The 12,002-nt window shown below is 42.2% G+C and overlaps 1 protein-coding gene across 1 annotated transcript in view; it reads right to left on the bottom strand.

Annotated features, from left to right (window-relative positions):
- The window catches only part of WDPCP (WD repeat containing planar cell polarity effector), a 317,353-nt gene that overhangs the window by 218,697 nt on the left and 86,654 nt on the right, over positions 1-12,002 (bottom strand). The gene's annotated exons all lie outside the window — the stretch shown is intronic.

Below are 12,002 nucleotides of genomic sequence, written 5' to 3'. Positions count from 1 at the left end.
TCCACCACCTCTACAACAACCTCAGTGTCCACCACCTCTACAACCTCAGCTCTTGCCACTTCTACCCTCTGAAACCTAGCAGAGGCTGTGCTATGAAGCTCCAACCCAACGCCAAAGAGAATCTTCTAAATACTTACTAAAATATTCTTGCAGAAATAACTACCTTTCTGTTGTGTTCACTAAACACAATGTGTTCTCTTTTTTTGACATAAATATAACGTTTTCTTGATATAATGTGTTCTTTTTTCAATCTATTGAAAGATTACTATTTACTAAAAATTAAAAGACCATTTATTGAGTCCTGAAGAGTCATGCTGTTGTTGCATACCACGGAGTCAGAACCGACCCACAGCTGACCCTCCAGCAGGTTTTCAAGAGGCAGTTAATCACACGAGAAGAGACTTCCCAGCCTTCTCTCCCATAATAGCTGGTGGTTTTGAACTGTGTGCCTTCAGGATCACAGTGCACATTCTTAGCACTAGGTCACCAGTGCTAAAACAGGAAATGTAAAGATTTTTTCGGAATTTAAGACCCACAATGAAAAATAAACATCTTGTTGGTCTAGAAGATTAAAATCAGGGCAGTTAACCTGGGTAAGTCATTGACTTTATGTGAGAAATAAGGATAGCAAAGTGCCTGGACTTTACCAATGTCAGTATTCACTCAATCTCCCGACAATAGATGACTGGCAGGACTTGTAGGATTCATTCTCTGTTGCTCCTTTCCATCTGTGGCAGCATAATTCATTCATCTCCAGACGTTTAAAACGTTCGGAAAGAACCACACATATGCATGTGCTTGCTGTCTCTGAGATTATGAAACATCAACACTCGAAGAGACGGTTTCACCTTCAAGGCAACAGACTCAACGCTGGTGAGTCACAGAACAGCATATGGTGCAGGAAGGGGAAGAAACCCGATTGTCAGTAAATGCATCAGGAAAATGCGAGCCAGACTCCAACAGAAGCGGGGAATCCCCCGCCCACCTGGTCATCATGTCTCAGCTCGAGAAGAGGATTCTGTGTCAGGACGGATCGGGGCTTGTGCGGGTGAAGGACGAGCATCGAGAGGGGCCAGGATAACATCGGGAAAGACCACTATTCCTCTGCCTTCCAGACTGCAGGAACGTGAGTCAGCAGGCTGGCTGAGGAGGGTCCTGTCCACGATGTTACGACCCCTGTGCTGGCCAAGCCCTCCACGCACCACCTGACTCCATGCTCTGTTCCATTGCCTGAATGTCCTCAACACGGGAAGGGAAAGGACTTCATAAACACCCTCACTGCTCTGGGAGACAAAGAAGGGAGGTAGGTCTGTTCCAAGAATTTTAAATGACTTCACAAATTAATTAATCATAACTGAATTACATTCAGCCCTGCCATGTGTGTTGATACAAATACCGATCATTTCCTTCTGTGCAATTCTCCCTAAAATGATACTACATGGTCTTCGCTCCCAAAGTCCTCCCCGCTCAGGGAGACAAGCCCAGAGCCCTCTTTCTAGTTTAGCTCTTCTTAGAGGCCTTCCCAAATCCCAATTCCTCTTTCTTTAAAACAGCTTTAAAATGTGTCCTATTTAATTTTAGCTCTTAAAACTCTGGGAGCTTTGGTGGCTTAGTGGTTAAGGAGTCATGTTGCCAACTCAGAGGCATGTGGTTCGAATCCACTAGTTGCTCCGTGGGAGAGAGATGGGCAGTCTCCTCCCATGCAATTGGCTGCCTCCGAAACCCCCCTGGAGGGTCAGCTATGGATCAGCTTTGAGTCCACTGTACATAATATAACAAAATTTTACACTTACAGCTGTAAGCATCTGTTTTGTTAATTATTCACTGTCTTTTAACTCCTTTTAGGGGCTAGGCCACCTTTATCTTTATAGCTTCAATGCCAGACACATCATAGTATGGTGTGAGTTCCAATGTATAGGGAGCCTCTACTAGATTTCCAGACCTGTAATGCGAGAAGGCTGTCTGTCATTCTCCCTCAGTGCTGCTGGTGGATCTGGACTTCCAGAGCTGCACAGGCTGAGGTTAGCAGCAAAACCTCCACTGGACTATGACACCAGAGCTCTCCAAATACACAGTGGGGGTCTGTGAAATGTTTGGAGGATCCTAGCAATCTCATTGTAAGATCAGATCATCTGTTGTTGGAAGGAAAGAAGTCTAATATTCTATTTCCACATGGCAAGAAAGTTCTTTCTGAAGCATCCAACCCATGCTTGGATACCTCCAATGACCAGGAGGTCACTAACTTACAGGAAACTTCTTAATGTCATTGCATAGCTTCAATCACTCTGTTGTTGATATTAGGCTCTATAAAGTCAAGTACAACTCAGGGAGACCCTGTGAATGACAGTCCTGAACTCTGTCCTCTCTTGTGTCATCCTTTAAGGATCATTCATCCATTCAATAAAAAATGAGTATTAGACACCATGCACTCAATTTGATGATCTAAAAATGAGCCAAAGATAATCCTTAAAATAGGTTAAATTTAGGTTAATAGACATGGAAATGTAAGTAAATAATTGCAATAAAGTACCGTTACTGTTCTCATTATAGCAGTATGCATCGGATAAGTTGGAGACACTGAAGAGGAATTGTGACTCTTAAACTGGAGGGTGAAGTTAATGCCTTCTTCTCAAAACTTCACAGTAACACATTTGTACTTAGTACTGGTTTCTCTAGACAACTGTCCTTCAAGTATTTGAGGAAAACCAATCAGTACCTTAAAGGCATTATTTGACCCCTGTGCCTTCATTTATTAATTTGAAAAATGGAGCTAATAGGAAACACTTCATAGTATAAAGATTAAATTTTCATAAAGGCATTTAGAATAATGCCTGGCACATAGTTAAGTTTTTGCAACTGTTTTTAATTCAACAATTACTTGTATAATGCATTTCCACCATACTGTTTGCTGTCTTTTGAACACATTTTTTTTAATCTCTTAAAAGCATGTACTCAGAGTGGACTTAATAGAAATAGAACACTAGATTCCAAGTGAAGGGAAATCAGTCAAAGTTGGGGGAGGGGGGTGGTTGCTACCCGTCGCCACTTGTTATAATTGCAAACAAGATGTTGGCAAATTCCTCAGACCCTTGGGATTTCACTTGCCTACGCTTCTAAAGCTTCTCTTGGTTAATCATCACCATCTTCATGACATGACTCGCTATCCTGGTGGAAGCTACTTTTTTCTTCATCCAGGTATTTTTCTTGGATTCACCGCTGTTGATTTGGAGCTCACTCTCCAGTGGATTTCTGACAAAGGCGACTGTCCACTTTTCATCTGAGAAGCTGCTGGGGGATCTAAGCCAATAGAGAGGTGTAGTCTTGTGGGGAGCAATGCAACAGACTACGCCTCTAGGGCCCTCTAGTTCATTATTTGTTACATTATGAAATGAATTCCAATCCACTTTGAAGGACGCAGAAAGGAAAGGACACTCTGTGGCCACAAGAAGATGAAACTTAGACAGGAATGGATTGAAACGGGAAAGGTGTCTGCGCTGGAAACGACTGCACCACAGCTGGAGAGACAAGCAGTAATCCGAGGACTTCTTGTACTGCCTAGCGAGCTTGACCGTTCTTATCTCGAGGCAGGTGCAACCACTGATTCACACATTCATTCATTTATTCCCAAAATACTCAGAAGCCTGGGAATACAGCAATGAGCAAAAGAGAAGATGGCCTCATCCTTATTACCCTCGCAGAGCCTGCATTCAAGTGTGGACAAAGTCAGCAGACAGATAGTTTAAATATAATCTCAGATAGCCATGAATAGTAGGGAGAAAAGGTAAAGTAAGTGTACAGTAAGTATTAGATGCCGTTTTAAGTAGGATGACTAATAAGCCCCTTGCAGGAGATAAGGGAGCTAGTCCATACGGAATTGTACTTCCAACCCAAAGGCCAAGCCTCTGGCAGTTCAAATCTACTAGAAACAACTCAGGACAAAAATGGACAATCTCCTCCTGTGCAATTTACAGCCTCAGAAACTCAATGGAGAATCAGCTATGAAGCAGTTCTAACACAATGACAACGAGTCTGGAGTTGTAGGAGATAAAATGTGAACACTATACCACTGCTTGGAATATACCTTGAAAAAATGAGAACCGAGGCACAGAGACTTGTACACCAATGTTCACAGCATTATTCACCACCACAGGAACATGAAAGCAGCCCCAAATGCCCAACCGCAATGGAATAAATTGAGAAATGATGGTACAGTCACACAATGGAATACTATGCAGCACGCAGGAGCAATAATTTTGTAAATTACTACCTAACTTGGGAGGGACTTGGAGAGCATTATGCTGAGTGAACTGTAAGGACAAATACTGTATACGAAACCATTATTGTAGAACAAGTATGAGGGTCCAAGGGGAGAGGGCGGGGAACTTAATCTAGGGTCACATAATTTGATGGGTGGAGGGAGGAATGGGCAAAGGAAAGGAGAAAGATCCAGTGTGAAAAACAATGTATACGAACTTCATGAACTTTGTAAGTAAACCAGTTTAATAATAATAAAAAAACCCCAAACTTAGACATGCACAAACATAAAGGAGCACATTACACAAATATCTAGATAAAGGGAAACTGAGGCTGAGAGGATATCAAGTGCTACAACCCTGGTGTTGAAACATGCGCAGGATGACTGTAGAGCAGCCAGGCCAGAAGGGCCAGTGGGAGCATGTGAGAAGCACGTATGGAGAGACTGAAGTCCGAGAGGCGATCAGGACACAGAGTAAGTTGCCATTTACTGAGGAAAAGCCACTGTGTTTTAGGTGGAGGAGAATCATGGCCTAAGTTATGTTTAAAGAGAAGCCTCTGGGTGCTCTGACATGAACAGAATGTGTGTCAGTAAAGGCAAGAGTGGAAGCAAGGACACTAGGGGCCAATGCCGTGGTGCTGGTCAGAGAAAATGAACTAGACCTTGAAGTAGAAGGGGTGGTGGTGGTAAAAGAAACATATGCAGACAGATTTGAAATAGAAACAAATTTCCCTAGGACTCACTGAACGGTGTGACTGGGTGTAGAAGAGGAAAAGCAATGTCCAGATGGACTCAAAGGTTTCTGAGTTTTCTGAGACAATGAGAACACTGGGAGCGATTGTTTTCACTAGGTGCTCGGTCTGGAATTGGTTCCAAATCCCAGCAATCCCACGGGACCATGGTGACCCGCCCCATGAAATGTTCTTGGCTGGAATTTTCACAGAAGCCAATCACCAGGTGTTGCTCCTCACAGGGACACTGAATGGGCTCCAGCTCCCACGCGCTCAGGAGCCAGCCACGCACTTATCCATTATGCCACCAGGGCTGCTTAGAAATCAGTGGAAGGGAAGGGAGCCAATGTAGATTACAGGGCAGCAAGAGTTTGGTTTGCGACATGTTAGGTCAGGATGTCTCCGCAAATACAGGTGATATGATCAAATAAGACAATTAGATATGAGTCTGAAGTTTAGGGACTGAAGACATATTTGGGAGTCACTGACAATACCAGGATGATATTTAAATCATGGGACTTGGAAAAGCTCTCTAGAGAAAAATTAGTTGAAAGAATAAAGATACCCAAAGTCTAGGTTAGGGGCAGTTCAACCTTTGTTGTTTAGTACCTTTGAGTCTGAGACTCATAGTTGACCCTTCAGTGGGTTTTCAGAGGCTGTAAGTCACGTGGGTCCCCTGGAACATCTGGTGAATGCAAACCGTGTGCCTATGGTTTAACCGTACAACTCTTTATACCACTAAGCCTTCGGAGCTCCCTCTCTTTATTCTAAAAAAATATTTTTATTGCTTTTCATAGGATAATTCTTTTACATTATGTTTTATTCATATACATAGTGTTTTGTACACTCTTTATTTCGTGTTTCATACACTCATTCATATACATTCTATTTTACATTATTTTTTAATTGGTTTGCTTACATAATTTACATACATTGTGCTTCACACTATTCTGTATCCTCCTATATTTTTTTAAAAAATTCTTTTTTATTGATATTTTAACAAAAGTTTACAGAACACTTAGGTTTCCATTCACTCACTGTTGCACATTTTCCTACCTACCCTTCTTCCATTTGCTTTTCTCTTTGAAAAGATTCTTTCATTGTTGCAAAATTTCCTCCCCCCCCAAGACCACTTTGTATGTACCTCTCATTCTGGACTGTTGTCATGCAAAAAATACTTAATCATATATTCCTTTTAAACAGTACTTCATCTTCCTTCCTTCCTTCCTTCCATCCATCAGGGTTGAGGGAAGACAGAAAAGGAGAAGAGGAATGATATATATTTCATTGAAACAGGTGAGGGAGAGATCTGTTTAAAAGGGATATATCAATGGGTATTCTTGTCATGACAGAAGTCCAGAATGAAGGCTGCATAGTGGAGTGAACGTGGGGGCAGTGATTGCATAACAATGAAAGAGTTTTTCTTTTTCTTTTCCTTCATCTCTTCTAAAGCAGTATTATTTATCCGCTCTTTCCTTAGTTTCTCCACAACCCCCATGTCAGTCTTGTTTTATAACAGTGGCATTATGCAGTATCTATCCTTTTGCGACTAAGATATTTCACTCAGCATAATGTCCTCCAGGGTCACCAATTAGAAGTACTAAAAGTTAAAAATTAGCCTTCTTCCTGAAGCCTAGCTTGGGTGGTCTTTAGGAGTAAAATGTGCCCACTGCTGCAGATCTCTACCTGTCCATGGACCTGAGGTATCCCTCAAACCACAAACAGGCACTTAGTGAGAGAACCCGCTAAGTTTATGAGCTCACTGTTTGGTAAAAGCACCCAGGTCTTGTGTCCTTTTTCAAGAGACGCACAAATAAACTAATAGGCTAATTCATGGGCTCATCACAGCACTGTGTCAAAACAACAAAGTGGTGCTTGTTCCTTCACCATCTTTCCAATATTCGACAAGATATGAATTCAGGCTTTGGGCTTGTGGTTCTTTTGTTGTTTTTTAAATTTTATACTGGTTTACTTATCAGAGTTCGCACACATTGTTTTCCACACCGGATCTTTACCCTTTGCTTTACCCACCCCGCCCCCACCCACCAAATTGTGCAACCCTGTGATTAAGCACCCACGCACCCCCAAATTCAAGTTTTGTGTTCAGCAACACAAGGCATTAATTCTTCAGTCTTCTTGAGAAACGCTGAGCATGCTCCTTCCTTTCTGTTTTTTTATCTTGGGGTTTTGTGCATTTCATTATACTACTTTGCTATATCTTCTCCCACTGGCCTTTGACATCTTCTGCTCAGCCCTTTTAAGTCATCATTTCTTCTACTTTCTTTAGTTATTCTGTGTTTAAATGTAACTTGCAGAGTCTCTTCTGACACCCATGTTGGTCTTTTCTGTCTTTTCCATCATCTTTTGCATTCTTCTTGAATGATATCACTGCACAACTTGCTTGGTCTTTGATCAGTAGTGTTCAAAGAGTCAGGTCTCTCCGTGAAAAGGTCTCTAAATTCAGGTAGAATATATGCAATGCTGTACGTCTGCTCTCGTGGATTTGTTTTGATTTTATTAAGCATCAGCTTCAACTTGCACATGAAGAATTAATGGTCGGGATGGCACTTTGCCCTAGGCTTTTTTCTGACTACTGACATTCAGTTTCTTCATCATTTCTTTCCCTCAAGGTAGTCAATATGGTATCTGTACATTTGGTGAAGTCCATGTGTACAGTTACCATTTGGGTGGTTGGAAAAGGTTATTTGCCTTGAATAATTTCATGGCTGTCTGAAAGTCTATCATGTACTTGCACATGATGATCTGAACCACAGTCTACCCCTGGCCTAGTTTTGACTGCTGATATTGAGCTTCTCCAATGATTCCTTACACAGATGTAGTCAAGAGATTCCCAGATAACTCATCAGGTGAGGTCCATGTGCAAAGTCAATATTTGTGCCTTTATTATTATTGAAAATAACAATTTTTTTAAAAGTCTATCATGTGTTCTTTGACATGGTTTTTATCTCCAAAGTCACATTTTTCAAACACGAATCCTTCTTTATTCTTGGCTCTTGCATTCTTCTTCTTGTTCTGTGTCCCTGAGTTGGAACCAATCCAAATGTGACCCTCCAACAGGTTTTCGGGGGCACCAGTTACACAGGAGGAGACTAGCTAGTTTTTGGTGGCTTCAAATTGCATGCCTTTGGGATTGCAGTGCAGACTCTTACACTAGGCCAGAGCTCCTGTTCTAGTCACCAATAATTATACACTTTGATTGCATACTTAATCAATTTTAAACTGTTGGAATTGGTAAAAAATATTCGTCTTTGTCATTAGTATCGATACACAAAATGGAATAAATGTAAACAGTCAAAATAACTGGTCTTCCTAATGGTGAATAAATATTATTTTATACTAAAACAGGCTTGGAAGCAGGAATGGCATCCACTTCCAAAATGGCTTGCCTCCAGAAACCCTATGAACGTGGAGAAACAACAAAAGTTCTAAGTGTTCAGGTCTTTCATTCATAGGGTCACTGTGAGTCGTTTATGACTCAACAGCACTTAACAACAATATACTAACCTCACTATATTTCAAGATAGATCTTTGTAAAAGAAATGTATTGTTTATTTTCTGTTAACATTATGTCCAAAAGCTAGTTTCAGACCACTTGGTGGTTGGCCTGAGCAGTGGGGGCTGCAGCCCAGACTTCAGCTGCTGGCAGAGTGCTCCGGCCTCAGCTAGGACTGCTGGACAGACACAGGACACGTGCACGCCTTCAGGCCAGGCTGCGACCTCAGGCTGAGCAGCAGTAAGCTGAGAGCAGGGGCTGTCCAATCTCCCTGACACTCCTCCCTGGTCACAGCCTTTCCAGCAGCAGCCTGCTCTTCCCTTTCAGTCTCTTCCAGATCTCTGTAGAAGTACATCACCTCCCGCGGGTGATCCCGAGAGAATGGGCTACACATGCACAGGACTTTCAGGCCAGCATCCTCCACATCAGAGCCTGGACTGTGCTCCCCTGTTGCTGCATCGGATAGCAATGTCTATGTGGCGAAGAGGAGAATCTGTTACACAGAGCGATGGTGGTCAGCCCTGGATCAGTATCCATGAGAAGACGATTCTCCAGAAGGCTGCCTGGATCTGGTGAAGGTTCCAGGAGCAAAGCACCTGGAGATAGGAGTGGCTCCAGAAGCAGCAGTGAATTTGAGCACAGCTCTCTGGCCAGTATTTCTGGAGGATGTGACACTGGATCTGCCGGACTTTCAATGGCAACAGTGACTCAAGCAGCCAACAGAAGTTTCCCCCAGGTCCTCTTCAGGTTGATGACGTAGAGGCCATCACTTTTCCTTTATAGATGTTCTGTTCCATTTGGAAGTCAAGGTTGGTGCCTCCCAGGTGCGTTCCTGCTGCAAGGAATTGGAGGACATCTTCCCCCTTCATCTGCAGGACATCAAAGGCTCTGGACACTGTGGAAGTTTCCCCTTTAAGTTATGATGGAAATGAGGACAACATTATGGATTCTTCTGTAGATCACAGGGAAAGCAAAATGTTCTTTTTAACAACAAAAATTATACCATTCTATTTTTCCACTCCCTGAACATCAGAGTGTACGTTTTCCATTCCGATGGTCAACATCAATCCATTTCTGCTCCCTAATGCCCAGGATATACAGCTTTCTCCACTTCATCTCATTCTTGATAACATCCATTTTTCATAGATTCCTATTTTTGTGCGTTCCATGCTCCCACTATTAATGGATGCTTACAGCAGTTTCTCCTCATTTTGAGTTTTGACACATCAGCAAATGAAGGTCTCTAATGCTTAACTGCATCCATGCCATTGGGGATGACTTCTCTCTAAGAAGGAAGAAGCTCTCCCTTAGATGTATATCGAGCGTCTTCCCATCTGAGAAGCCCATCTTCCTGTACTACATCAGACAATGTTTCAGTGCTACTCATAAGAGGTTTTTCTACCAGCCATTTAAAAACTTTTAGAAGTAGCTCACCAGCTTCTTTTTCTTAGTTTGTCTTAGTCTTGAAGGTCTGCTGAAACCAACCCACAGAAGGTGACCTTGTTTGTGTTTGAAATCCCAGCGGCACGGCTTCTCGGAAAACAGCAACATACATGGCACCACAATATGAATAACTGACAGACGAGAGGTGGACAAAAGGTAGTTTTGAATTCAGGAAAGAGTGAAAGAAACCATACTTAATCTCAAGTATGGAAGAAGAACTGGTATAAAACAGTAATTGCAGGGAGCTCCCGTCCCCCCTAATGGTGATCACAGTTCCACTGAATTCGATATTCTGATTAAAAACAAAACAATCCAGCCTCAGCAATTCATGTGGTGATTATCACACCTGAGCAGAAATGAAAAGCAGAAGCATGCAGGGTCGGCTCTAAAAATCAACAATAGGTGAGAGGTTCAATCCATGATTTGAGAGTTAAGTCATGGGCAGTTGGCCAAGTTCAATCCCATGAGATCCAGGAGACCTGTGCTAAACAATACACTCCAGAGAAACAGCAAGGTAATGGGATACCTGGAGTGAATTCCAGGGCCTGAGAAAGTATTTAAAGTATTCTAGAGTCCCTCTTCCGGAGGCCTAGGAACACCCTGAGTACATCTACCCTTCACCTTCCTAATCCTGCCACCCCCACGACAAAACCATAGGAAGAATTCTGGAGGAACGCTAGAGAGCTATGGACAGGCAAACAGTTTCACAGTGGGGAATTCTATAATGAAGATTAGAGTTACTGCTCATTTTAACAGATAATGTGCTAGAGGAGAGGCGACATGCTTTCTGTAATTTATTCCTTTATTCAGCAAATATTTACTGAGTATAGAGGGAAACCATGCCTGACTAATCCATTAAAGTAGAGAGACAAAATGGAACGTAATTAAGACAAGGATTAAAAAAAATTTAATTGCCTCACTATGGGGAACTGACTTAAGGACAAGGAATAAACAGGTATTTCAGGACACAGAGAAATGCTGGCAATAGTTCTTCCTAAAGATGTGTGTGTGATGTTATTCAATTAAAGGAGGAGATAACATGCCTCGTGACTGTCTGTTGGGACCATTTAAATTTAAGAAACATCATTTTCTTACTTAGTTTCATTATAAAAGGAGAGCTACTATATTTTAATCCTTAATGTAAACTCACCTACTAATTCCATAAATAATTATACGTGTTTATTTACACACTTCTATTCATGTTTTTGCTGTCGCTGTTAGGTGCTATCAAGGAGCATAAGACTTACAGCCCCCCTTGAACAACAGATGTGAGCCATGTCCTACCCTGTGCCATCCTCACAATCTCTGACACACTCAGGTCCAATGCACCAATCCATCTGGTTGAGGGTGTCCTTTGCTTTAAGCAATCCTCCACATCCCTAAGCATGATGTCCCCCTCCAAGGACGAGTATCCCCTTGCAACATTTGCAAAGCATTTTAACGTGAAGCTTCATCATCCTTGCCTCAAAGGAACATTCTGGCTGCACCTTCTCTGAGACATAGCTGATCTTTTGGCACTTGATGGGATATTCAGTGTTCTTCTCCAGAATCACAACTCAAAGGCATAAATTCTTTCGTCATCCTCATTCATCGTCCAGCTCTCAGAAACATAACAACTGATGGAAAGACCATGGCTTGCAGCCTCAAACTTACATCATTGCTCTCAATAATTTGGAGAGGTCCCTGCCTACAGACTTTCCCAGAGCAATACATCTCCTGATATCCTGCCCACAAAGACTAAGGGGATCCAAGTGCAATGATATTTTGACAGTTTTGATCTTTTCTCCATCTATCATGATAGTACTTATTGGCCCAGTGGTGAGAATTTTTTTATGTTGAAGCCTGCAATCTTTGATCTTCTGCAGCAAAGGCTTCAAGTTCTCTTCACTTTCAGCAAGCAAGGTGGTGTCATCTGCATAATGTAGGTACTGATAAGTCTTCCTCCAGTCTTGATGCCACGGTCTTAATAGAGTCCAGCTTCGTGTACAATTTACTCAGCATACAGACGGAATGGATACAGGAAGAGGATACAACCCTGGTACACATTTTTCTTAATTTC

Source organism: Elephantulus edwardii, unplaced genomic scaffold (assembly GCF_000299155.1).
Source record: "Elephantulus edwardii isolate Elephantulus edwardi_28Jun2011 unplaced genomic scaffold, EleEdw1.0 scaffold00011, whole genome shotgun sequence".
NCBI classification, from domain to species: Eukaryota; Metazoa; Chordata; class Mammalia; order Macroscelidea; family Macroscelididae; genus Elephantulus; species Elephantulus edwardii.
The sequence above is the reverse complement of the archived record's forward strand: the minus strand, read 5'-3'. Positions and strand labels throughout refer to the sequence as shown.